Source organism: Saccopteryx bilineata, chromosome 3 (genome assembly GCF_036850765.1).
Source record: "Saccopteryx bilineata isolate mSacBil1 chromosome 3, mSacBil1_pri_phased_curated, whole genome shotgun sequence".
NCBI lineage: Eukaryota > Metazoa > Chordata > Mammalia > Chiroptera > Emballonuridae > Saccopteryx > Saccopteryx bilineata.
The window spans coordinates 9,699,453-9,726,987 of NC_089492.1; the positions used below are offsets into that span (position 1 = coordinate 9,699,453).

A 27,535-nucleotide genomic window follows, 5' to 3' on the forward strand; every position below is an offset into this window, starting at 1 on the left:
CGGATTAGCCGTTACCCACCCTGGAGGTGAGTGTGCTGTCTCCATCATGGAGACAGAGGAATGGAAGCCCAGAGCGGTTCAAGGACACCCTTATGGTAGCCAGAACGGTGGCACCTTTCATTTCTGTCACACACTCTGAGTGTCTGATACATTCCAGGCCTTCCCTTGGGCCTGTGCTCGAACACCATTGTTCTGCTTCTACGATCTGAACTCTTCCTAGCCCATTCAGTCCAGCTTCCAGAAGGAGGAGGGGGAGGGATGTAGAAAGGGCAAGGAGGGCCGGAGGAGGTGAGGGCCTGTCCCCCAGGCCTGCCCCAGACCCCACCCACCGGCCGCCACACTCCGGCCTCCATGGCCCCTGGTCCTCACCTCTGTGACCCGGGCCAGCCTTTCTTCCCGAAAGTCTCCCTTGAAGGGATAACAAAAAGTGTTTTCACTGGGGCTGTTGTCATGTGATCAAAGCATAGCTCAGGAAATGGGGTCCCTCGAAAGCTGTTTATCTAACATCTCTTATTTCACCAGTTGGAACATTTTAAGAGAACATTCTGCACCTTCTCTCCCAAGGGCAAATATTTCGGCTACCTGTGTACTCGGAGCCAGGCTGGGGCCACACAGACTCCACTTGGGCAAAGAAAACATCCGAGCGTTTCCCTCTGTGCTCCTGGCCACGGCCCCCGCCCGGCCGGCCGCCCGCCCAGCTCCGGGCCAGGAGGCACCCTCCTCTGGCCTCTCTCAGGAAGTCTGAGCCCTTCAAGGCAGGGAAGATGTAAAGACAAAGGACCCTGAGACCAAGCTGAGGTGGGAGTGCTTTTTATTACTGATAAAAAACAGTCCCCTGTCGGGGTTATTCAGATGAGCTCCGAGTAAATATTTACCCTTTCGGCTAATGGGTCTGCTCCGCGGAGCTCTGGGACTCCCAGGCGGCCGGGCTGATGGATCACGCTTTGCTTCCTCCCCTCCGTCCCAGGGTGAGACTGGGTGAGATTGTTTGGCGTGGGGAGCCCGCTTCCTGTGGCATGTATGAGGCATACCATTCGTCTTCGTGCCAGAACGGGGCGGGTGTGAGGGCAGCCTGGCTGGGACCTCCCAGCTCCGGCGCTCTGAAATGATTTAATAGTTATATCGTCAGTGTTCCCGGGAGCAAGATGGATGGAGGGTCGGCAGCCTCACCCCTCTTAGGTTTGAATGGAGTACTTTGTTCTTTGGTGGTTTCAAGGGAGGGCAGTGTTGACACCACATGCGGCCCCAACACACACACACACACACACACACACACACACACACACATATGTGAATAAGTGGAACAAAGACATATGGGCATGCTACACTGAGATGTTTGAGGGCGGAGGCTGCTCCTTATTCATATTTGTGTTCTCACACTGCCTAGCAATGCCTGGCACTGAGTGAATGATTAATACATACTTCTTGAATGAGTACATGAATAATTATAAAACCATAACCATTTATTTAGCACTTAATCGGTGCCAGGTGTTGAAGAAAGGCTTCATAAGACACGCTCTCCTTTAAGCCTCACAATAGACCATTCAAACTGGTGGTGTTACTCTCCCCGTTTCACAGACATGAAAAGTGAGGCTTGGACAGGCCCTGTGGTCTATCGGCGGTGACACAGATGGTCTGTGCTAGTAAGACACATCTGACTCCCTGAGTTTATGCCCCTCACACCTTCCTCCATTAACTCGTGTGCCCAACATATACATCAAAAGTATTTCTACCAGTGTCATACATCAGTAAGAGTCGTTCATAGCCATGGCGTCAAAACTCGACCTGGAGGTCTTGATTATCCTGTGTCTTTGTGTCTGACACTTCTTCCTGTCTTTCCTCCCCGTCCCCGATTGTCAGACAGTCAATGGAGGCATCGGTTTCAGAGTCAAGATTTTGCGCTTCGACGTGGTAGGGAAAGAACTTTGGATTTAACCTGCCTTCCAGCAGCACAAATATTTTCCCGAAGAATAAACTGGCAGATTCCTGACTGTGTCAGTTCTCTCACTCTGCCCAAACAAGTTGTCATAGGCTGAGCATTTAACGCAACACTCATTTATTATCTGCAGTGCAAGGTCAGGAGTTGTGGGCAGGCCAAGCGGGCTCTGCTCATGCTATCACAGATCTAAAATGCAGGTTTGGGCCAGCTGGACTCTTTTCTGAAGGCTTGGGGAGAGGGAGCCTGCTTTCAAGCTCAGTCAGGTGTTGGCAGAATTCAGTTCCTCGCAGGTGTGTGATGGGGGTCCCCGTTTCCTTGCTGGCTGTCAGCCAGGAATTGTTGTTTGCTCTTAAAAGCTGCCCGCATTTCTTTTCATGTGGCCCCCTCCACCTTCAAAGGACAGAAGCATGTCAATTCCTTCTCACACTTGGAATCCTTCTGACTTTCTCTCCTGCAACCTGCTAAAAAAATGCTTTCTTTTTTTAAAGGCTCACATGAGCCTGACCGGTGGTGGCATAGTGGATAGAGTATCAAACTGGAATGCTAGGGTCCCTGGTTAGAAACCCTGAGAGCACTGGCTTGATCATGGGCTTGTTGGCTTCAGCACAGGCTTACCAGCTTGAGTGTGGGCTTGCTGGCTTGAGCACGGATCATTTACATGATCCCAAGGTCACTGGCTTGAGCCCAAAGGATATTGGCTTGAGCAAGGGTCGCTGACTTGGCTGGAGCCCCCCCCCTTCCCCTTATAAGAAGTAAGCAATGAACAACTAAAGTAAAGCTACCATGAGTTGATGTTCCTCACCTCTTTCCTCCCTCCCTCTCTCTCTCTCTCCCTTCCTTTCTCTCTCTCTAAAACCAATAAAAAAAATAAAAAAGATAAAGGCTCATGTGATTTGCTTAAGACTTCCTACCTAGATACCGTTCCCTTTAAGGTTAACTATAACACGACACAATTATAGGTGTACTTCACAAGCTCTAGGGATGAAGGATGAGATCTTGGGGGCCATTCCTAGAAGTTCTTCCTGCCATACTTCCCTTGATTGTAACTGAGTGCAAAGATAGGGGAAAGGTTGATAAGGGGCAAAGGTGAGCTACTCAGGCATTCCTTGGTAGTGGCCAAAACATAATGAAGGAATTGCATCAATACTTTAAAAATAAGTCAAGGCACATCAGGGTAGAGCCAGGGATTTAAAAGGTGGCACTAAGAAGGTTCTTGATAATGTATATCTGAGCACCTGCTGTTCAAAGTGAACCACGATGTTGCATAGAAGCAGGAAACCACAGCTTCCTTGGTTACATAAGAATAATTCACACCTGTGGACTCCTTTGTGAATAAAGCACTGTTCTAAGTGCTTCACTTTTATTCATTCATTTTGTTCTCAGATAAGTGTAGATAGGAGGATATTATTATCCCCATTTTACAGACAAGGAACAACTAGCTTAAGGAAATTGTGCAGCTAGTGAGTGCTATAGAGAGGTTATGAAAGCAAACAATCTAGTTCCTGAGACAGTGTGTAACCATCACACTAGACATGTGGTATCGTAGCCATTTAGAGATCTGGTCGTGGAAGGAAGAAATAGGGCGATTACTGGAACATCAAAGAGGGGACTGTGGCTCTGTGACCCGGGCTGAGGTCAATAGTTGTCAGAGTGGTGCAATGGAGAGAGTCTGGGATTTGGAGTAAGAAGGTCTGGAGTCCAGTTGCTGCCATATGTAAGTCTTGAAGGTTGTAACCTTGGGCAAGTCATTTCCATTCTCTGAGCCTCTGTTCCCTCATTTACAAAATGAGGATAAAAACGTCTCAATCATGAAAGGAGTGTCATGGTGGTTCACTGGTGTATGAACATCATTTTAATGGGATTGCACGTCTAAGACAGTATTTTCATCTGAGAGTTGTGTTTTGTTTCTTCCAGGTCCCAGGAGTGACGTGCTGTAAGAACGACAGCCTTCTGAGGTAAGAACATTTTTTAGATCCTTGTGCCTTGGTTCTTGCTCACCTCTGTGTTTCATGTAAATCCTTAAAGAACTACCACTCATTCCAACTTTCTCTCAGTTTACCTTTGTTTCCCTTCATGTATGTGTAGCTGACAGCAGTCAATGCCCTTGAGGAATTCCAGTGGAGATTAGCAGAGGGTGTTTTCATTTCAATCTATGCTGACTTGTTACAGGAATTGGTTCAAGCAATTCTAGGAAAGCTGGTGGAGTAGTTCAGACCCAGTCCACTGAAAGCCAGGAGAGCCAGGAGGGAAAGGGAAGGCTGAAGGAAGTCACAGGGAGCTTAGATTCCTCTGCAGATGAGTGGAGGGAGGGTATACTGATGGACGGAAGAACCCAGGGAAAAGGTGACGGTTAGAAATAGCAGTTTTGGGGAAAAGAAAGGAAGTCAAATAGACATGTATTCAAGAGTTGTCAAGAGACACTTAGTGCCTGGCTAAGATTGAAAATCAATTTGTGCCTGACCAGGCAGTGGCGCAGTGGATAGAGCATCGGACTGGGATGCGAAGGACCCAGGTTCGAGACCCTGAGGTTGCCAGCTTGAGCTGGTTTGAGCAAAGCTCACCAGCTTGGACCCAAGGTCGCTGGCTCGAGCAAGGGGTTACTTGGTCTAATGTAGCCCCAAGGTCAAGGTACATATGAGAAAGCTATCAGTGAACAACTAAGGTGTCGCAACGAAAAACTAATGATTGATACTTCTCTTCTCTCTCCATTCCTGTCTGTCTGTCCCTGTCTATCCCTCTCTCTGACTCTCTCTGTCTCTGTAAAAAAAAGAAGAAGAAGAAGAAAGAAAAAAGGGGAAAAATAGAAAATCAATTTGTTAAATTAGCATGAGTGTGCGACTTCCCTCCAATACGTCACAGTGGGGGAACAGAAGCAAAACATCGCCAGTATCTGCTTGAAGCTCAGAAAGAAACTAGTATTTATCAAACATCTGTAATTTATCCATCTGTCCTTGAAAAAATATTTATTGAGTACCTACTATGTTCCAACCACTGTTTTAGGCATTGTGGACGGGACAAGAAGACAAATTTTCTTTCCTGTTGGAGCTTGTAATTTTGTGATAAGAAGCAGAATTATAAAGAGGCAAATGATAATTACCAATTGAGATTTCTGTCATCAACTATATATATATATATAGTTAGATATGTGTGTATTTGCAGATATTGATGTATGCATGCACAGACATACGGTATATCTATGTTAGTACATATATTTGTATTTCATCTATCTAAAAACATTCATTTGTCATACTAGCTTGTGAACCACTGTTTACTTATTTTATTAACGAGGCTCAAAGATGTTAAAGATCTTTCTCAAGGTCACACAAATAGAAAAGGCAGAGTGGAGATTTGAACCCAGGTACTATAACCCTTAGCCAGAGCTCATGCTCTGATTTCACCAAGCTGTACTATGGAGCTCCCTGACAGGGTGGGGTGGTGGGAGGGAAGAGGGAAAGGGAGAGGTTGGTGTTAATGAGAGGGAACCAGAAGTGCTCCACCAAAAAGGGACAGAGATTCCAGAGAAGGAAGCAAGGTCCTGACTTGGACAGCAGGGCAGGGGGGTCAAGGTCTGCACTTTTCCTGGCGGGTTGCCAGGAGGTCAACAGAGGGCGGGCAATGTGGGTGATGTGGACAGGCTCTGGTATGATCAAGCACTTGTCAATCTTCCACTGGAGAAGTCTGTTTTGGCATTTGTTCCTGAGCTTCTACTTTAAGATGGCATGTTCGTCTTTCCTTCATGAAGGCTAGTCTCTTATTCTTATTTAAGTTGCCCATCACAGAGGGGCACATAATAGGTCTTCCATACATTGTTAACTAAATGACTAATTCAGAAGTTTTTGATGCACACAGCAAATGGTAAGTACTCTAGAATGGGATAAAAGCTCCGTTGACACTAGCCGTGCTATTGTTATTGTTTTCCCCCTCCAAGTAAGTTTATGACTTAAAACAACAACAACAAACCAGTCCTATATTCATTTGCAGGGAAGGAGGGCCTCTGGTGGTTTATTTACCTGTAAAATAGGCAGTTTCCTAGGCTCCAAAGTATGTACAATTAGAGAGAAGAGAATCCCTTTGTCACTAATAAAACCCTTGATGAGGCATTTGATGAATACACCGGGGTCCTTCAAGGAGCCGGAACAGCAGCTGCCTCCTCGGTTTTGCCTGCTCTGACTTGAGGGGCAGAGCAGCGCTCTTCTCCTCTCCTCGGAGACCTTCAGACTAACAATCCACCTCGCTCGGCAGCACCTGAGTCAGTATGGCATCGCGAACCACAGTCTAGCTCGGTGAACAAAAGTGGCTTATTTATAAGCCTCTGTCCCAACTGGGACTCTGGGAAAACTGCTGTCCTCAGAAGTAAAGAAAGGTTGGAATGCTTTAATATATGGGGAGCCTAGTGCTGGTCGTTTCATGACGGGGAGACTGCGAACTCTGAATTATTCCTGGACATGTTGGCATAAAATACCAGAGGAGATCGTGCCATATTGAACCCCTCCTCTGAGCAATTTTCTTATCTACTGCCCCGACCCTAGGTGACACCTTTCTATGTCACATAAGCTGTTACAATAGCTTCTTATTTGGTCTCTCTGCCCATCTCCAGTCCCTTCTATTCTCCCAAGAAAGATCTAGACTCCTTAATTGTCCTACCATGTCAGCACCTGTCCATGCAGCTTAAAGCATCAAATCAGAAACCATCAGGTATTGTGTGCCATGTGGTGGGCTGTTTACATAATCATTTTTGTTTGTTTACATTTATACTCCAATACTTAGAACCTTTGAATTCTATATACCTGCTACAAAGGTAGCGTTAAGAATATTGGTTGAAAAAGTCCAGCCCCTAGCCTGCTCACATTCTCTGGAAAAACCCTGGACTGGGTATTGTCAACAAGCCTCACATGTCGGTCCTCACTTTATTCGAATCCTCCTTATCTTTAACGACCCATTCATCCACCACCTCCTCCCAGAAGTCCATGGAATTGGTCTCTATGGCTGATACTCCTTTGAATTCCTGCCACAAACTCACCCAAGGCTCGTGCTTTGATGTTGACTATCAGCATGCTGAGTGGGTTGATTGTAAGGGAGTGAGAGTTTGAATTTTACATTCCCCACAGGGACTCATATAATACTGGGCACCTCACGGGAAGGGTCTTAGCAAATGCTTTTATTTAACCCATTTATACTAGAGGTTGAAATTTTTGAAATCCAGTTCTTCCAAAAATTTATGAAGATTCACATCACTTTTTGACAAGCTCCCGGCATGCCAGTGCCTGCAGTGGTGACTAACTCCGGCACCACATGATTACATGGACCCTCAGGAGGCAGACGTGTGTGAAAAATCAGACCTCGGCAATGACCTTGAGCGGTAGGATAGAAGTAACTCCCACGTCACTACCGTTCCAGTAATGGAACACACGGCATAACTGGGTTAACAAAATCACAGAAAATGTTATACCGACCCCTATGAACTTCCAGTTTTTCCCATCACAGTAGTGAAAGGCTGTTTACCAGAAAACATTTTCTCCAGTTTGAAAAAATGTCACAAGACAGAGAACAGCTTGGCCCAGTCCCAGCAAGAAAGGGTCCTTCTCATTGCCTCGATGGAGACCAAGAAAAAGAGTTTGTTTTTTTTGCTTGTGCTTCTGGGCATTACTCCCAGACTCCCCTAATTTCTGAAATCTTGCTTTCAGGAGCACTGAGTCTCGCCAGTTCCCAAAACACATGTCGCACATGCCCATTCCGGGGCACTTCACCACACCTGGCCTCGTTAGCGAGAATCTGCAAGTGGGAAGCTGACACGGAGAAATGCAGAGGAGAACCCCAGAAGTCCAGTTCCCAGGATGGGCTCTGTGCTACTGAAAAACAAGTTGGCGGGCCTTCCTTCTGAGAGAGGCTGTGGATATTTCTGGGGCATCGATCGGAAGTCATCAAATAGAATCTTAAATGCCAAAGCCTGCAAGTCTGTGCCCACCATCCTTTCTTTCCCTTCCCTTCCCTTCCCTTCCCTTCCCTTCCCCTCCCTTCCCCTCCCTTCCCCTCCCCTCCCCTCCCCTCCCCTCCCCTCCCCTTTCTCCCCTCCCCTCCCCTCCCCTTCCATTCCTCTCCCTTCCCTTCCTTTCCCTTCCCTTCCAAGACAGGCAACATTGAAAGCTGGGATAGCACCAAGGTATTTTTAGCAGTGTATATTGATTTTTTTTTTTTGTCCTTGGAAGCTACTATTTTCTATTACAACCCAAAAACAACAAATGAAAAAAGCCAGCTGCAGCAAAATCTCATTTAAGCAGCAGCATAATGATAATGATATTAAAATAATCATATGTTCGGCGATATCTGAAGTCGCAATGCTTGGATCTCCCGGCATAATGAATCTCCCCGGAATGCTTTGCTGTCTGTATAATGCCTTTGACTGAGTGTTCTCTAACATGGCCATTAGGTAAATAGGGACTTTAAGATGCGGTGCACTTACACGCTGCCAAAGCACAAGAGGCACAAGAGAGGGGTAGTCAATATCGGCAACTGCTGCTGGTAAAACAATCCGAAAAAGCTGAAAATGTGTGTCTGCGTTCCAATCTCTTTCTCACACTCCAGACTTCCTAGCTCTGTCACTCACATCAGCATCCATGGACCACAGCGACTTGTCTTCAAACCTCTGTGGCCTTGTACCTGTGCCATACCAGGGACTAGACTGGCTAGGGTGTATGACTTTGCTTGTCCTCATGCAACAGTGAGCCAGACGTCTTGGTGTCTTTCTCTCTTAGATACATCCACCGACAAAGCACTGTTTGTGTCCTGGCCTTGGACATTGTAACAGACTATATCCGTCTTCTCATTTATGGTCTTTTTGTGTAGGAGGAAATGTATTCTTCCCCTTCTGGCATTTCTGCCTGAGTCCGTAAAAATAGACTTCTTGTCCTGGTCTCTCGGAAGTAGCTTTGACCGTCTCTATGCTCGCATTTCTTTCCATGGAAGAGGGAGTTTGGTCGAGGGTTCGTGAAACTGGGATGGTATTCAGTATATATCATCTGGGCTTCTCTGCTTGTTCGTTTTGCAGAGTAGCTTGTTACGGAAACTCATACATACTTGGCTCCTCCATGCTCCATGTTATGGGGCAGCCGGTGGTTCCACGGGGCTGTCTATTCCTCAGGAATTGGTATTGAAAACCTTGATTTTGGTAATTGCTTAAGCTATAGTCTCCAACCCAGTTTTATCCACAGTAAACAGGCAAATTTGTCTCTGCCTAACTGGTTTTGGGAACAATTCTAACTGTAAAACACATTGAACTATCATACTTGTGAACAGTGTTTCCCTCTTATTTAACAGATGAGGCACAGAGCGGTTGACTATATAGTATTTACTTCTCATTGTTCACAGATAGAAAGTCAGGGCCAAGATTTGAACCCAGGTGCTGTGACTTCTGGCTAGTGCTCATCCGGAAGTTTCACCAAGCTATAGGACTGAGCTTCCTGGCAGGGTGGGGAAGTGGGAGGGAAGGGTGGAAAGGATTGGCTGGTGTTGATAGGAGTGAAACAGAAATGGCCGACCAAAAGGAGCAAACTACCCTAAAACCAAAACAGTAAGGGAGATCCTGACTTGGGAAGTAATGAGAGTGTCCGGGTCTGCTAATTTCCTGGAGGATTTTTGGGTTACTGAGAGAGGGAGGGGATGTGGGTGGTGGGTAGGCTCTGACCAAACACTTGGCAGGTTTAGCACTTTCTTGTGAGCTTCTACTTGATGCTGCTATTGGTCTTTCCTTGATGAAGGCTATTCTCTTAGTCCTAGTTAGGTTTTTTTAAAATTTTTTTTAATTTTATTTATTTATTTTAGAGAGGAGAGAGAGAGAGAGACAGAGAGAGGAGAGAGAGACGGGGGAGGAGCTGGAAGCATCAACTCCCATATGTGCCTTGACCAGGGAAGCCCAAGGTTTCGAACCAGCAACCTCAGCATTTCTAGGTCGACGCTTTATCCACTGCACCACCACAGGTCAGGCTTAGTCCTAGTTAGGTTTGTGGTGCTTAACACAGAGGGGCATGTCGTAGGTTCTCCATACATTGCTGATGGAACTGACTCAATCAGATGTGTAATGCTCCCAGGTCACTTAGTGAATGGCAAGTGCTCTGCCACATGACCAGAGCCCTATAGGCATTGTTTATTATTGCTGCTGCTCAGAATGTGGTCACATAGTCAAATGCCAACCCCAGACTTTCATTGTAAGAGTTCCATTTTCATCACGTGACCTGCATTCATCTCCTAGTTCTTCTTTGGATACTAGGAACTTAGATTCTGATGGGAAGTTGGGAGCTCTTGAACCACATCTTATTAAATGAAAAGAGCCTTTGTGAAATCAATGAAAGATAATCATCTAATTCTTAAGTCAGTAAATCCATTGATGAAGAGGCTGTTGCTTTATTTATCACTGCTCTAATTGTTAGAACAGTTTTCCACACCATGAATTGAAACCTATCTCTGTATATCAGCCATTGCTCATGGCTAAAGTGTTTGGATTGGACCGTCATGGATGATGTTTCTTCTTCTAAGGTTGAGTAATATGGGCAAGTTGGTATGGTTGGTGTGTGATGTAAGACGTTGGCTCAGTTCTAGTGACTCTGAAGTCCATACTCTTAATCTCCATGCTGCCCCTTGTGTTTTCTTAAGTGATGAACGTGGCTTTTACTATATATATAAAAATTTCATACAGGCAGGAATCATTCATTCCTAAGCTTTGTCTCCCCATGGTGCCTAGTTCAAAATAAAAAAAATAGAATCTAGGAAATATTAATTAAAGACATGGATTCACTCTCATTTTGTTGTTGTTGCAAAGCTTTGAACTACATTCTAACCCTGTCCATATGTCTTTAAATATTGATTCTGTTATTTGCTCTTTCTTCTAGTTATGCCATGTGTACATTTCATAAAGAACTGTCTACATCTTATAGAGTGGAGAGGTATTATACCATAGTGACCTAGTGTAAAAATTCTGAAGGCAGGTTGCTGGTTTTGAAACCTGGCTCCCCATCCCCTTTGTTCATCCTCTGTTAACATGGGCCATACTTAGTTTTTTTGTTAATAGGAAGAAACTAGGAATCCTTGTTATTAAATTATGTCAAAATTTAGCAACTCAAACTCTTAGAAAATATTTTGTTACCTCTTCTCTGTCCCCTTATGTTTCCAGGGGAAAAATGAACTGCAGCTATAAAGGATGGAGCATATAAAGGATTGTGTCATTTATCGTACAAACCTAAAGACTTTTGAAAATTCAAGGGGCACTAGTATGATCATACCAATACAATACGTTGGAGGTCTATGGGCAAATGAAATGCATGTTAATACAATAGTATCATGAAGGTAGTCAGACTGGTTTTCATACCAGAGAGCCATCTGGGAGCAATAAACTAGAGGCCAAAAACTGATCTCATTCTAAGATCAGTGGCTTAGAATAAAAAGTGATCGGGATGGAACATTAACCCTTTATTCAACTATTATTGATGCCGATGATGTGCCAAGCTCTGTTCCAGACACTGAAGTCACAGAAACCCTTTCCTCGGGCAACACATTTCTAAGAGGACATTGGATGTGCCGTCTCATGATCTTCAAGTGATGAAAGCTGGTGGGGGATGGAGGAGAGGAGAGGGAATCCATATCCAATAAAAGACATAATCCGAGAGAAGATGGCACTGGAGTAGGCAGACCTACCAACATCCACCTCCCAGAACCAAAGTGGATTACAAACTAATTTTAAGAACTATCCTCTGGAAAAACCAACTTTGGACTAAACTAAGAGGACTCTTCAACCAAGGAAAACTGAAGAAGCCACACCAAGACTGGTAGGAAAAAACTCCCAAAAAAGAAAAGTCCTGGGCCTGATGCCTTCACAAGTGAATTCTACCAAATATTCAAAGAAGAACTAACTCCTATCCTTCTCAAGCTATTTCAAAAAATTCAAGAGGAAGGAAGACTTCCAAGCTCCTTTTATGAGGCTAGCATAATTCTGATTCCAAAACCAGGCAAAGACAACACAAAGAAAAAAAATTATAGGCCAATATTCCTGATGAATTTAGATGCAAAAATCCTCAACAAAATATTAGCAAACCAGGCCCTGGCCGGTTGGTTGGCTCAGCGGTAGAGCGTCGGCCTGGCATGCGGGGGATCCGGGTTCGATTCCCGGCCAGGGCACATAGGAGAAGCGCCCATTTGCTTCTCCACCCCCCCCCTTCCTCTCTGTCACTCTCTTCCCCTCTAGCAGCCAAGGCTCCATTGGAGCAAAGATGGCCCGGGCGCTGAGGATGGCTCCTTGGTCTCTGCCCCAGGCGCTAGAGTGGCTCTGGTTGCAGCAGAGCAACACCCAGAAGGGGCAGAGCATCGCCCCCTGGTGGGCAGAGCGTCGCCCCTGGTGGGCGTGCCGGGTGGATCCCAGTCGGGTGCATGTGGGAGTCTGACTGTCTCTCCCCATTTCTAGCTTCAATTAAAAAAAAAATTAGCAAACCAGATCCAGCAATATATGAAAAAAATTATACACCATGATCAAGCGGGATTTATTCTTGGGAGGCAAGGCTGGTACAATATTCGCAAATCAATCAATGTGATTCATCACATAAACAAAAGGAAGAAGAAAAACTACATGATAATTTCAATAGATGCAGAAAAACCATTTGATAAAATCCAGCACCCATTCATGTTCAAAACTCTCAGCAAAGTGGGAATACAGGGAACATACCTCAACATGATAAAGGCCATCTATGACAAACCCACAGCCAAAATCATACTCAATGGGCCAAAATTAAAAGCAATCCTCTTAAGATCAGGAACAAGACAGGGTGCCCCCTTTCACCACTCTTATTCAACATAGTTCTGGAAGTCCTAGCCACAGCAATGAGACAAGAAAAAGAAATAAAAGGCATCCAAATTGGAAAAGAAGAAGTAAAATTATCAATATTTGCAGATGATATGATATTGTATATAGAAAACCCTAAAGTATCAGTCAAAAAAACTACTAGACCTGATAAATGAAATCAGCAAGGTGGCAGGATATAAAATTAATACTCAGAAATCAGAGGCATTTTTATATACTACACTAACAATGAACTGTCAGAAAGAGAAATTAAGGAAGCAATCCCCGTCACCATTGCAACCAAAAAAATAAAGTACCTAGGAATAAATTTAACCAGGGAGATTAAAGACTTGAACTCAGAAAATTATAAAACATTGATAAAAGAAATCAGGGAGGATACAAACAAGTGAAAGCATATACCGTGCTCATGGTTAGAAAGAATAAACATCATTAAAATGTCTATATTACCCAAAGCAATTTATAAATTCAATGCAATACCAAATAAAATACAAATAACGTACTTCAAAGATATAGAACACATATTCCAAAAATTTATATGGAACCAAAAGAGAACACAAATAGCCTCAGCAATCTTGAAAAGGAAGAATAAAGTGGGAGGTATCACACTTCCAGATATCAAGTTATACTACAAGGTCATTGTACTCAAAACAGCCTGGTACTGGCATAAGAACAGGCATATAGATCAATGGAACAGAACAGAGAACCCAGAAATAAACCCACACCTTTATGAACAATTGATATTTGACAAAGGAGGTAAGAGCATACAATGGAGTAAAGACAGCCTCTTCAACAAATGGTGTTGGGAAAATTGGACAGCTACCTGCAAAAAAATGAAACTAGACCACCAACTTACACCATTCACAAAAATAAACTCAAAATGGATAAAAGACTTAAATGTAAGCCGTAAAACCATAAGCATCTTAGAGGAAAGCATAGGCAGTAAGCTCTCTGACATCTCTCGCAGCAATATATTTGCCGATTTGTCTCCACAGGCAAGTGAAATAAAAAACAGTATAAACAAATGGGACTTTATCAAACTAAAAAGCTTCTGCACAGCTAAAGACAATATGAACAGAATAAAAAGACAAACTACACAATGGGAGAATATATTTGACAATGCATCTGATAAGGGGTTAATAACCAAAATTTATAAAGAACTTGTAAAATTTAATACCAGGAAGACAATCCAATCCAAAAATGGGAAAAATAAATGAATAGACACTTCTCCAAAGAGGACATACAGATGGCCAATAGGCATATGAAAAAATGCTCAACATCATTAATTATTAGAGAAATGCAAATTAAAACCACAATGAGATATCACCTCACACCAGTCAGAATGGCGCTCATCAACAAAACAACACAGAATAAGTGCTGGCAAGGATGTGGAGAAAGGGGACCCTCCTGCACTGCTGGTGGGAATGCAGACTGGTGCAGCCACTGTGGAAAACAGTATGGAAATTCCTCAAGAAATTAAAAATTGAACTGCCTTTTGACCCAGCTATACTACTGTTAGGAATATACCCCAAGGACACCATAGCACTGTTTGAAAGAAGAAATACACCCTCATGTTTATGGCAGCATTGTTCACAATAGCGAAGATCTGGAAACAGCCCAAGTGTCCATCAGTGAATGAGTGAATTAAAAAGCTTTGGTACATATATACTATGGAATACTACTCAGCCATAAGAAATGATGACATCGGATCATTTACAACAACATGGTTGGACCTTGATAACATTATACTGAGCGAAATAAGTAAATCAGAAAAAACTAAGAACTGTATGATTCCATACATAGGTGGGACATAAAAATGAGACTCAGAGACATGGACAAGAGTGTGAGGGTTACGGGGTTGGGGGGAGGAGAGGGATGGGGATGGGGGAGGGGAGGGGCACAAAGAAAACCAGTTAGAAGGTGATGGAAGACAATTGGACTTTGGGTGATAGGAATGCAGCATAATCAAATGTCAAAATAACCTAGAGATGTTTTCTCTGAACATATGTACCCTGGTTTATCAATGTCACCCCACTAAAATTAATCAAAAAAAAAAAAGAATTTGTCTTACAGCTAATTCAGGCAGTTAGAAGAATAGTATAAGGATGCTAATTCTGTTTCTCAGGCCACATCCTGCAAAAAGGGCCCCAAGAAAATTGATGATTTGGCTCCTCTGATTTTGCCAATTGGATTTAAAAAAAAATAGGTCAGGAACGCCCTGAAATGGAACTAACAATACATGGCCATAAATTTAAAGGACTTTTAGATACTGGAGCTGATGTATCTGTTATTGCTAAGCTACATTGGCCTCCTTCCTGACCCACTCATGCAGCAGCCACAGAATTATAAGGTATAGGGCAGAGTAAATCCCCTCAACAAAGTTCTAGTTTTTCACATTGGGAAGATTAAGAAGGTCATTCTGGATTTTTTAAGCCTTATGTGCTCCCTGGATGGCCAGTTAATTTGTGAGTTAGAGACGTTTTGAAAAATACTGGAGCATTGCTTGTCAGTCCTAATGCTTTTGTCAGTACTCAGATGCTTGATCGGGGATTTTTGCCCACTAAGGGACTAGGGAAAGAACAGCAAGGAATTCTCACCCCCATAGAATTGGCACCCAATACCAGAAGGTGTGGATTAAGATATCAAAATTTAGCATAGGGTCCTTGGTAGCTCCTGCTACCCCAATAATGCATTGTGCAGACCCAATTAATTGGAAATCAGATAATACTGTATGGGTAGACCAATGGCCCCTTCCTCAGGAGAAATTTAGGACAGCTGCTCAATGGGTACAAGAGCAGCTACAGCTTAGGCACATTAAACCATCTAATAGCCCATGGAATACACTTCCATATTTTGATCTTGTTGCTCCTGGATTATCAAGAGGCATAGGCGACCCTTACAGCTTATAGGTGTTGAGCCTCAAAATTATTGTTGTTCCTTTTTTCAAAGGATCAACAACAATGGCTCTGGGAAACTTCCACTAAATGGCAAATTGCTCTTGCAAATCAATGGACAACTTTATACTGAAACAGTCAACTTAAAATCAGCTCAAAGACTAGAATTATATGCCACTATCATGGCTTTTCAACATTTGCCATATTCCTCCTTTAATCTATATACAGACAGCAAATATTTACTTATGGTTGTTTCCACTATAAAGACTGCTGTCTTAGGGACAACTGCTGATGAACTATTTCAGCAGTTCCTCCTTCTTCAAAGACTTCTATGTCAACATAGAGCTCCATGTTTTATAGGATATACTCAAGCTCACTCCATGCTCCCTGGAGCTTTAGCACAAGGGAATGCCTTTGTTGATCAAGCTACCCAAAAGAAAATTATTTGGAGCAACCATGACAGATCGAACAATTCAGTTTCATACTATTCATCACCAGAACGCTGCAGCCCTGTGTAAACAGTTTCAACTTTCTCAGGAAGCAGCATGGCAGATTGGTAAATCTTGTCCAAGGTGTCCTATTCTACAATCTGTCCCTTCATTTGAGTTAACCCTCGAGAACTCCTACCAGAACAACTTTGGCAAATGGATGTTATTCATAAACCTTCATTTGGCAAACAGTCCTATGTCTATGTTACAGTGGATACTTATTCTGGATTTATAGTAACCTCTGTCAGAACAGGAGAGGCTGCTAAGCATGTTATAGCTCATTGTCTGTATGCATTTTTCTATTATTGGATTTCCTAAACTGGTTAAACTGACAATGCTTCTGTATATGTAGCAAAAGCATTTACTGTATTTTGTCAAACCTTTCGAATTATGGGTATTTCTTACAATCTTTAAAGTCAAGGCATTATTAAAGTGTACCCAGCAAATATTTTAAGGTAAATTTAAAAAAATTTAAAAGGGGGGAGTCATATCCTGGAACTCCTATGGGTCTACCATATCATGCTTTTTACTTAAAATTTTTTAAATTTCTTTTGAATGCTGATGAACAGGAGACGCCAAATCTTTTTCTCTTGCAAACTTCTACCTTCTTTTATATGATCCAGCTAATAACACTGTTTTGTATTTTTCCAGATAGCTCCAGATATATAGAAAAGGTTTATATACGTGGATGGGGATCCTCAAACCCCTCAGTGAGATCTTTTGAGCATGGCTTTTAAGTTACCAAGAGGCAGAAAAAGCCCAATAGAGATCAGATGAACTACCAGCTTTTAGGATATGCCCTTAAAGGCTCCAATGCCCCAAAGGAGTCTCATAGGATTCCATTTGGGTCCTGCTTCAATAGTGAATAGGAAGGTCATTGAGCTAAAGCCTGCTGGGCTTACATGCCTTTGCTGTGAGGAAAAAGGGACACTGGAAGGTTGGCTTCCCCCTCGCTCCTCTAAGGGAGGGTTCAGTCTCTTCCAGCCCTGCTCCAGCCACCTATGACCTAACCTTGCCCAGAAAGCTGGGGTTTGCCACTGAAGGCTGAATGTGCCCAGGGCCGTCAGCCCCATCTACGACACTGTGGACGAGCCTAGGGTATTTCTTCCAAGAAGCAGGTAAACTGATCTCATTTGCACAAGGGCCACTTAACTATGTCTGGTCTGAATAGTCAGTTTTTTTATTCTTCCCTCGAAGATCTCTGTTGTGGGTGTTGATAGTCCTATTTTCTGCTGCTTTAATATATAGTGTTTCCTTTATTCCTCCTACCTCAATGCCCCACTCATATTTCAGGCTGGGACCTACTCCTAATTTAGAGCTCTCTTTCCCCCTTTTGCCAACTTCTATTATGAATTTACCTTTGCCACCCAGCTTAGTGTATCCCAAGATTCTCTTTACCAAGCCACAGTCACAGAGCTCCAGGGAAAAGCAACCTGGTCTCATCTCTCCAGGCAGAGAACAGAGGCTCCATCTCCACACATGCTGCAGATGGCTTTTTCAGTCTACCTGAATCATTACCAGCTAGAAGCAGCAGTCATTGGGTCTTGGACATGAGCTGAAAATTATAGAATTGTGACAACAATTCCAGTGCCATGGGGACTTTTCCTGGATGTGGACTTTTCCTGGACTCCTGCTCCTTGTGACAGCTCCTAATGGACTGAACTGGGGTTGAGTTGCATTTGCAGGGATTTGAAATGGTGTTGGTGCCAACTTGGACTTGGTGAACATGTTAAGGACACTACTCTTTTATAGATTCTTGCTGTATTAGCCAAGAGTTTGCTTAAAGGCTTTAATCACTGTAAAAAAAAATGGAAGACTGGATAAAGAAGACGTGGCACATATACACTATGGTATACCACTCAGCCATAAGAAATGATGACATCAGATCATTTACAACAAAATGGTGGGATCTTGATAACATTATCAAGCCCTGCTCCAGCCCTGCTCCAGGAGTGAAATCAGTATTGATAAATCAGAAAAAAACAAGAACTGCATGATTCCATACATTGGTGGGACAGAAAAACGAGACTAAAAGGCATGGACAAGAGTGTGGTAGTTACGGGGGGGGGGGGAAGGAGGGAGAGGGGGAGGGGGAGGGGCACCAAGGAAACTAGATAGAAGGTGACAGAGGACAATCTGACTTTAGGTGATGGGTATGCTATATAATTGAATGACAAGATAACCTGGACATGTTTTCTTTGAATATATGTACCCTGATTTATTGATGTCATCTTATTAAAATTAATAAAAATTTTTATTTATAAAAATGAAAAAATAAAATAAAGGCAGGGGCAGTGTTCCTAACAGAAAAAAAAGGACATAATCCCCTACATTCTCTCCCCTTTATAGCTGAAGTCCATATTCTCCCTGGCAACACAGAGGGACAGAGCAGGTGTAAGAAAATGTTTTCAAAGAGTTGGAGTTGCTTAATTTTGAAATCATTCAATAGCAAGTATGGGACAGCCCTTTTTTTTTCAAGATCTTCAGAAACACAGTTAAGGGGAGGAAGAGAAGGGGAGGTACAGATTTGCACCTGAACTTTTTCCCCCCGATTTCCAGGTTCTGCTCACACAGGTGCATCTGACCAGGTGCTTCCTAATTACATGCAAAAGTGATGCAGAGAGATGTCTCTGCCTGGTCTTTCGTTCCCTGCAGTGAGGGCACTTTTGTTTTCCTTCAGTGTATGGCTGATTAACAAAGCATAACATATTAAATGGGTGTATTCAAGGGGACTTGGAGAATCGGCTATGATTTGGTCTCTCCATCGCCAGGTTGCAATGCAAGTCTGTGTGTGTGTTAGGATCAGAAAGACCTGGGTTTGAAGGCCAGCTGTGCTGCACACCAGCTCTGTGGGGCAGCTCTCTAATCCTCAGCTCCATCTTCAGCAAAATGCAGGTAAGTTCTCCCTCTGAATATTGTCGTGAAGATTTAGTGAGATCCTGCACATGTCCGACACAAAAGCACCCTACCCAACAAAAGCATGAGTTTGTCAGAAAACAGTAGTCATGATTAGCTTTTTTCCAGTGACATTTTTTTCCCCTTGCCATCCTAACATAGCTCTCCAGAACTCACAAATCTGTAAGCCCTGTAGAACTCAAACCTCTTGTATAGACAGCAACATTGAGGGGTAGAGAGGTTTGATGTCTGTTCCAGATCACAGAGCTAGTTAAATTATTGATCAGGAGCTAGAAAGAAGGTGTCCTTACTCCAATTCCCATGATTATGCTGATACCCCCTTATTGCCAAAGGCTCCCCAAAGGAACTTTTACTTCCTAAAAAGTTAGGTCGCCAAGGGAGGCGTTGCCATATTGATTGACATTGAATAAGGGTGTGGTGCATTTGTTAATTCAACAGCTCTCAGCAACCAGATGCCTTGAACACTTTGACTTCATTAACCTGGACAAAACCTTGTCCAGGACTAAGATTCCAGGGGTGAAATTTCTCCCCTCCTTCTCACAGCATCCATGAATCCAAAGGAAGATGCGCTTCGTCCCATGGTGGAGACAGGACATTACACTGCACTGTGGCCACGAGAGCCCATGTTTTATACAATGATATTGTTCACAGTCCTGGGATTTCGTGCTCCCCCTCTCCCTACCTGCCACATTCTGGAGAGGTTGTGCAATAAACACTCCTAATTATTTTCATATAGTTTTATTCTTTTTAGCTGATTCCTAGAATAAAAGATAATGCTGTGGGAGATGCAGTTGCCATGGAAACTGACCAATGATAAACAGTCTGGTAGAGCATGGTGCGGGCAAGAAGACAGGGGCAGACCACAGCTCTCAGGAACAAGGAGGTTGTGGCAGGTCATGTTGCTCCCTGAGTGCTCTCTGCCTCTCTATTTGGACTTTCAAGAGCATTGTATAGCTGTCTATTCTAAGTGACCCTGGAGATAGGAGGGGAAGGTCATATCTTCTGGCACGCCTGACACAAAGTAAAGTAGCCCCCTGGATCCACAGACACTGGAGAGTGTCAAAGAAATACATTTTTCATTGACCTGAAGATTGGCCCTGGGCTGTAGGGAAAGCATCCTGTATTACTAGCTCGAGCAGGCTACTAACTGCCAGCCTTGCCGAGGGCACATGGAAGTGGGCAGATTCAATTCAGCAGCTCTGTTGCTTGCTGGTTAGCATAATGGTTAGCCCTTTGGTTTGTTGGAACGTTCATGTACATCCTCGTGCCTGCCTCCTGACCATCCAGAGTACGATCGAGTTATTTTAAAAATGTGTAAGGCAACGTTAAAAAAAAAAGGGCAAATCTATGTTCTTGTTTCTATAAATTGGTTATCAAACAAACATGATTTTAAGTTAATAAAACTGGAACTGGAACTAATTTTATTTTTTGAAAATAAACTCACTCCTGGGGGTCAGTAAGCATTAAGAAAACTCACTACTCAAAAGGTTAATACATAAACTTTGGGTCAGGCTTCCTTGGTTCCAATTCTAGTTCTCATTTCTCCCTAGAGATATAATCTGAGGCAAATTCTCTAGCTCCTCTGAAACCCAGTGTCCTCATCTACAAATAATGACAAAAGTGATGGCAATGCTGCTCAACCTTTCTCAACATATTTTCATCAAATCCTAAAATATGTACCATTTCGTACAGTGTCCAGCATGTTTGCACACATCCATTAAATTTTAGTTATACTTGCTTATAAATTAAACTATTTTGGGCAAGAAATATAATATTGTGTGCCCTGTGAAAACATCAAAACTATTATTTTTAGATAAATCTTAGTTGGTAGTAACAGAAGATTTATATATGCTTAAATTTATGCCACCCTGCAAGATAGGTATTTTTTTTACCAGATATCTATTAGTAATTACTAAATACTGTATTAGTACCAGTAATATATATTAACACTAACACTATGTATGTTACATATATGTGCATATATATATATATATATATATATAGACAGATAGATAGATAGACAGCTATATAAAAACACTATATACCAAGTCTCCAAACCACTTTAAATGCTTCATTATAAATGAGCTAATTTAAAGTGCATTGTAAAATTGTAATATATTGTCACTATTACTTGTTTGTGAGTGCCCTCAGTCCGGGATCTTAAGAATTAACCAGAAAAAGGGGCACCTGGTCAAATTGCAGTAAGTCTAAAGGGAACATGCCATTATTATTTTCCTCTAGGTTTAGGGGATTTGTGCTCTGTGTTACCACGTGGAAAATTGAGCGAGATTCATTTTCTATGCAATTCCAACTCTGCCTCCGGTTTCCTCCATCAGAGCTGAGTAGAGAATGGTCAGGTATGTGCCCCTGGGTACAGACCCATGACATCCAATACCCTTTCTAAAGTGTTCCTCCTTACCTTTCCTATAGCACATTCAGTCACTTTATATACGTATTTATGTCCTAAGTATCTTGTCTTCCCCAGTCAAACATGCTTTCACTTTCTCATGACTGCCATGCTGTCCCCACAGCAGGAAGTGTCCCTCCTTCTCCTTCCTGTCACCCCCATTCCCCTTCTTAGATAGACTTCAATAATCCTTTCCACCACAACCTCAACATCGCCTCCTTCCATGTTAGATCACGATAGGTTACATCCCCTCATGATAGATTACGTCTTCTTTGGTGCTAACTCTGTATCAGACCCACATAGTATCTTTTCTGCATATTGCATTATATTAAAAATATGTGTGGGTGAGCATGACCTTCAACACTACTAACGTCCCAGAGGCTGGGGCAATCCCTTTGTTTCCTGTGTATTTCCAGAGTGACGTACAATGTCTGGGACAGGGATGTGTTCAGAGTTTGTCTATTGAGTTGAATAGAGTCTATTCAGGAGGAAATTCTTTTAGGGTCTACTTCCTGTAGAAATCCCCTAAACCTAGAGGAAAATATATCAGAACTTAGCCTCACCTTCAGTAGTTTAGAACCAAATGACCTGGGTTTGTTTGGGCCCTTTTACTCACTCTATGATTGTGAGTCAGGCATTCTGCAACTCAAACATTAATTCTTTTTCTCTTTCCTCTTCTCTCTCTAGCTCAACATCATCCTATATATTAGGAACTACACTAGATACTAGATGCTAAGGATACACAAATAGACATAGTTCCTGCTCTTAATGTTTAGCTGGACCTAGGGTTGGAATCATAAAGGATTTAACAGGGGCAAAAAAAATAAAGAAGTAGAATCCAGTCATATCAAGGTGGGGAGGGACAGGGAGGTAGTGAAGTGACTTAAGGCTCACATAAAACGTGAACAGTAATAATATCTGTAAAAACTCTATGACTTTTCATTTCTCATGCTCCTTTTACTGCTACTATTAGAGGAGGTTATGGTATGTTTGTATGAGGAACAAGAGCCCCAATGGAAAACAGCTGCTTCTAGCTGTAATAAAATAGATTATAATCAAATACAACTGTAAGAATCCCCTTAGCAACCATTCACTGCCAGGCGGCTTTGTGAGCTGGTGAGGATCTATGGGCAGGCATTGGAGGCGGAGTCTATAGAATAAGTAAATTTGAGCAAGAAGCCAAGGTAAGGGATGTGTCAGCCACTCGACATCTACTAAGGTAGGGAACAGGCTGGTAAAGAAGAGGCTATGCCAATGAAAGTTTAGCCAATTGAATGGTGAGGATGAATGAAGTTTAATTGAAAATCAAAGCGAGAGCCTCTCCAATCCAAATGTGAGATCCAAGCGTCTTTTGAATACTATTTGTGGCACGGTATAGTTTGTGAGGGTGGCATGTTGTAAAAAATAGCACACATACAGATTAAACCCTACAGAAGACAGAAATAATGTTAAGAGTTTGCTGGAGATGAATCTTCCAACTTTGCCTGGGTCACGTTCACAAACCTCTGCTGATGCCTACTCTGAGCTAGCATTGGATAGGTCCTCTCTAAAACATCTTTCTTTCAAAAAAATTTTTTTTCATTGATGGGGTGGGGAGATGAGAGATAGAGAGGGGGGAAGGGAATGAGAGAGAAAGAAGCATTAACTCATTGTTCTACTTAGTCATTCTGTTTAATTGTGTACTCATTGATTGCTTCTCATCTGTGCCCTGACCGGGAATCAAACCTGCAGCCTCAGCACACTGGGGCGATGCTTTATCTATTGAGTCACTCAGCCAGGGCCCCAGACATCTTTCTTAATGTGCATTGCAGACATAAGACAAAGGAATATTATACTTAATTTGCAAATAAAAATAACTGAGAATCAGTAGAGATTAAATTATATACCCAATTGACACAACTAGTAAGAAACCAAATTAAGAATCATTTTTTGTTTGTTTCTAAGTCTAATATTTGATCTTCCATTCATAGATACAGATAAATGTGTCCATTTTTATCATTTGGATCGCTTGGGAAGCTCATAATTTAAATTTGTGACCTCTCGTTAATGTCAAATAGAAGAGGAGGGAACACTTTCAAATTCTTTTTATGAGGCCAGTATTACTCTGATACCCAGACTATAAAAAGACATTATAAGAAAAGAAAACTACAGGTTAATATCTCTGATGAACATAGATATAAAAGCCATCAGCAAAATACTAGTAAACCAAACTCAACACCAGCACTTAACAAGGATCATATACCATGACAAAGTCATAATTAGAGCACCCATTCAGCTGGAGCGAAGGCTATTATGTCATAGGAGGGTTCTGCATATGCATTGTTGAATTGTACTATTCAGAAGCTGAGTCTATGCATAAAATAACTATTAGAATAAAAGGTCTCCACAGACATTTTAGACAGGATCATTTCATGGACCTTTTTGGTGTGGACTGAACGTCTCCAAAAATGTCTTGGGCAGGGCAGATGCCCTGCAGGGCTTAATAAAACAGGGCCTGGCCCTTAGCAAGCCTTCAGTAAGTGCTTCCCTTTTACCTCCTTCCATTGGTACGCTCATCTTAGTATTACAGGCTTCAGTTACTTTAGCAAATTAGAGGAATTGATCTCTGAGGCAAACTTAAACTGTTTAATTCATCTGGTTTTAAATAAGTTTCAACTTGTAATAATTATTTATAGGTCCAGCAATCTACATCTTTGTCTAAGATCTAAGATGGATTAAAAGTTCCTGCAGTACTGAAGCCTCCCAGAACGGTGAAGGCATAGATCCACTCCGATGAAAAAGCTCTCCCGGCCCGAGCTCCTCACGGCCTGGGTCGCTGTGTTTCCTGTTACTAAGGCTACAGCAGTTTGTTTACAGAAAGAGCACATCTTTAACCATTTTAAAAAACAAGACACAGGGACAGCTTGTACTCCACTAAGGAAAAAAAAAACAACAACCCACAAATCCATCTGGAGAGGCTGGAGATGATAGACCCTTTAATTTCAAGAGTAACATGGTCAAGGAGTTCAGTGAAAAAGATGACTTAATTTTATATTTGGTTGAAAGATAAAAATCTCCATGTTCCCTTCATCGGCTAAGGAGCACAATGCAGCCATGTGGGTTTATGAGCGAGGCTGGCAGGGTACACCCAGTCGTTTTCCACTGTCAAGTCCTCTGCAGGCTGAAAGGCTCTTAGAAACAGAGAAAGAAAAAAGCCCCCAGATTTATACATAGAAATTGGCAGCCCAGCAAGGGAGTATGGCTCATGCCTATTAATGTAGATTAGAGGAGGAATGAGATCCAAGGTCTAAGCCTCCTTCGATTATATTTCTCTTTCAAGTATTTCATACTGAGAGTAAGTTCACTTAGAAATGATAAACCACACACACGTTGGGAATCGCATTTCTTACCCTGCGTGTATAGATCCCATTTGCCCAATGGATTACGTGGTAGATGTTCCCAACAAGGACATTGAACTGGGTCGCTGTGGAAGCCAACTTAAGATTCTCCCCCCCTCAATAGCTTCCATCTGCTTTTAGTTTATGATCTAAATCAGTTTTTTTTGGTTTTCTTTTTTTTTTTTACTCTGTACTTGATCATTATGGGCTGGTTGCACCTAGGTAGCTCACCACCAAATATCACGGTCCAATGTTGAAAATCACACATAAGGAGAAAATTTTAAAAACAGCCAGAGAAAAACAAAACATGACATACAGGAGCATTATGATTTGAATTAATACAGACGACACATCAGCAGCCATGGAAACCAGAAGACAGTGAAATGGAAACAACCTCAGGTAAAGGAGAACTAAAGAAATGTGTCCCCCAGGAAATCGACAGTGCCAGAAATACTATAGGACGTTTCTTAGGCTGAAGGGAAGTCATATCAGACAGAAACTTGGATCTTTGAAAAGAAATGAAGGGCATTGAAAGAGGAACACTCTTGAGTAAAAATGTAAAGTCATTTCCCTTTTAAACTATTTTTGTTTAATGTTTTGTAGTTATGACCATGTGAAGCAAAATTATAACGTTGTCATGTTGAAATTATATGTTTATACAATAACGATGACAAGTACGTTATATGGAACAGAAGGGAAGTGGTGAACAGACCCAAAGGATTGCAAGGTTTCTACACTTTATATCAAGGAGCATACTAACCCTAGGTAGAATGTGAACTGTTAAAGCTCTAGTGCCATCCCTAGAGCAATCACTCCAAGTATATATATGTATATATATAAAGAGATAGAGCTAAAAATTAAATACATACAATAAAATCAAATTCTAGAAAATATTCAAATAATTCCGAAGTAGGCAGAAAAGAGCAACAACAACCATAACAACAACAAAAGATGGGGCAAGCAGGAAAGAGTCAACTGGTAGACTTAGTTCAACCGTACTAATGCTTACATTAAATGTTAATATTTCAACACTCCAAGGAAAGGACAAGTCTCAGAGTGGATCAAAATGCAAGACTTCACTCTACACTGCCTACTGGAGAATCACTTTCAATGGCAAGACACTGATAGGTTGCAAGTAAATAGACATTAAAAGGATCTACTGAGCCCCAGCCGGTTGGCTCAGTGGTAGAGCCTCAGCCTGGGTAGAGCAGGAGTCCTGAGTTTGATTCCCAGCCAGGGCACACAGAAGAAGTGCCCATCTGCTTCTCCACCCCTCCCCCTCTCCTTCCTCTCTGTCTCTCTCTTCCCCTCCCGCAGCCAAGGCTCCATTGGAGCAAAGTTGGCCCGGGCACTGAGGATAGCTCTGTGGCCTCTGCCTCAGGCACTAGAATGGCTCTGGTCGCAACAGAGCAACACTCCAGATAGGCAGAGCATCGCCCCCTGGTGAGCATGCCAGGTGGATCCCGGTCGGGCGCATGTGGGAGTCTGTCTGACTGCCTCCTTGTTTCCAACTTCGGAAAAATACAAAAAATAAAAAATAAAAAGTAAAAAAAGAGGATATACTGTTAATGTATGGTAGGATAACTCTCTACCATATAACCATGTGGTAGGTCTCTAAGGTGGTTGCCAGAAATCGTCGTCTTCTGGTATTCATGCTTTGTAATCATCTCCCCTTGAGAGTGGGCTAGGATCACTGACTTGCTTCTGATTCAATATGGCAGGAATGAAAGAATGACACCTCCAAGATTAGCTCAAAGAAAAATCTGTATTCCCTCGTGTATTCTTTCTCAACCTCTCTTCACTTGCTCTGGGGAAAGCCACCAACCTGCCATATTTTCAGGAAACTTGGACAAGTCTGTCAAAAGCCCACATGGAAGAGACAGAGGCCCTCAGTTCAACAGGTCCCAAAGAACTGAGACCAACTGATAGCCACCTGAGGGAGCTGAGAAGTGGATTTTTCAGGCCGGTAGCTTTGCTGCAACTTCCTGAGAGACCTTGAAGCAGAAGGACTCCTCTCAGCCACCTGGTTAATTCCTGACCCGCAGAACTGTGAGATGACAAATGTCGGTTGCTTTAAGCTAATAGATTTTGAAGTAATTGGTTTCACAATTATAATTATTGCAAAGTAAGCTTGAGAAGGCTGGAGTGTCTATGTTAGCAATACCTAAAGTAGGAAAAAAGTTATAGCACAGGGAACATCCAGGCAAAGTTATAACTGAGATGAAGAAAATCGTTTCCTAATGATAAAGGGTCTACTCATCAGAAGGACGTAACAATGACAAATAGCCATACCCCAAATAACAGAGCCTCAGAGTACCTCAGGCCAACACTGATAGAAGTATATCAAGAAATAATTCTGCAATCGAATGAGATTTTAATACCCCACTGGTAGCAATTGAGAGAACAACTAGGAAGAAAAATAGTTAATGAATAGATGATCTGAACAGTTACCGTCTCAACCACCATGACCTAATGAAATCCTGAAGAACAAACACTGTTTTCCATGGGTGCACAAGACACAGCCACAAAGAAGGAACATGTGCTTGGCCATAAAACAGTCTCAATGAATTTAAAAGGAAGGAGTCTTGTTCTTTGAGTACCATTTAATATAATTTAAAATCAAGAAAATGAAGATATTTAGGAAACCATAATATTTGACAATTAAAATAACTTTAGA

The 27,535-nt window shown here is 42.4% G+C and overlaps 1 long non-coding RNA gene across 1 annotated transcript; it reads left to right on the forward strand.

The window, feature by feature from the left end:
• The first annotated feature begins 704 nt into the window (after positions 1–704).
• Positions 705–7,780, forward strand: LOC136330302 (uncharacterized). The gene is made up of 3 exons (XR_010730271.1): positions 705–798; positions 3,854–3,894; positions 7,624–7,780. It is a non-coding gene; the product is annotated as an uncharacterized lncRNA (long non-coding RNA).
• The last annotated feature ends 19,755 nt before the right edge of the window (positions 7,781–27,535 follow it).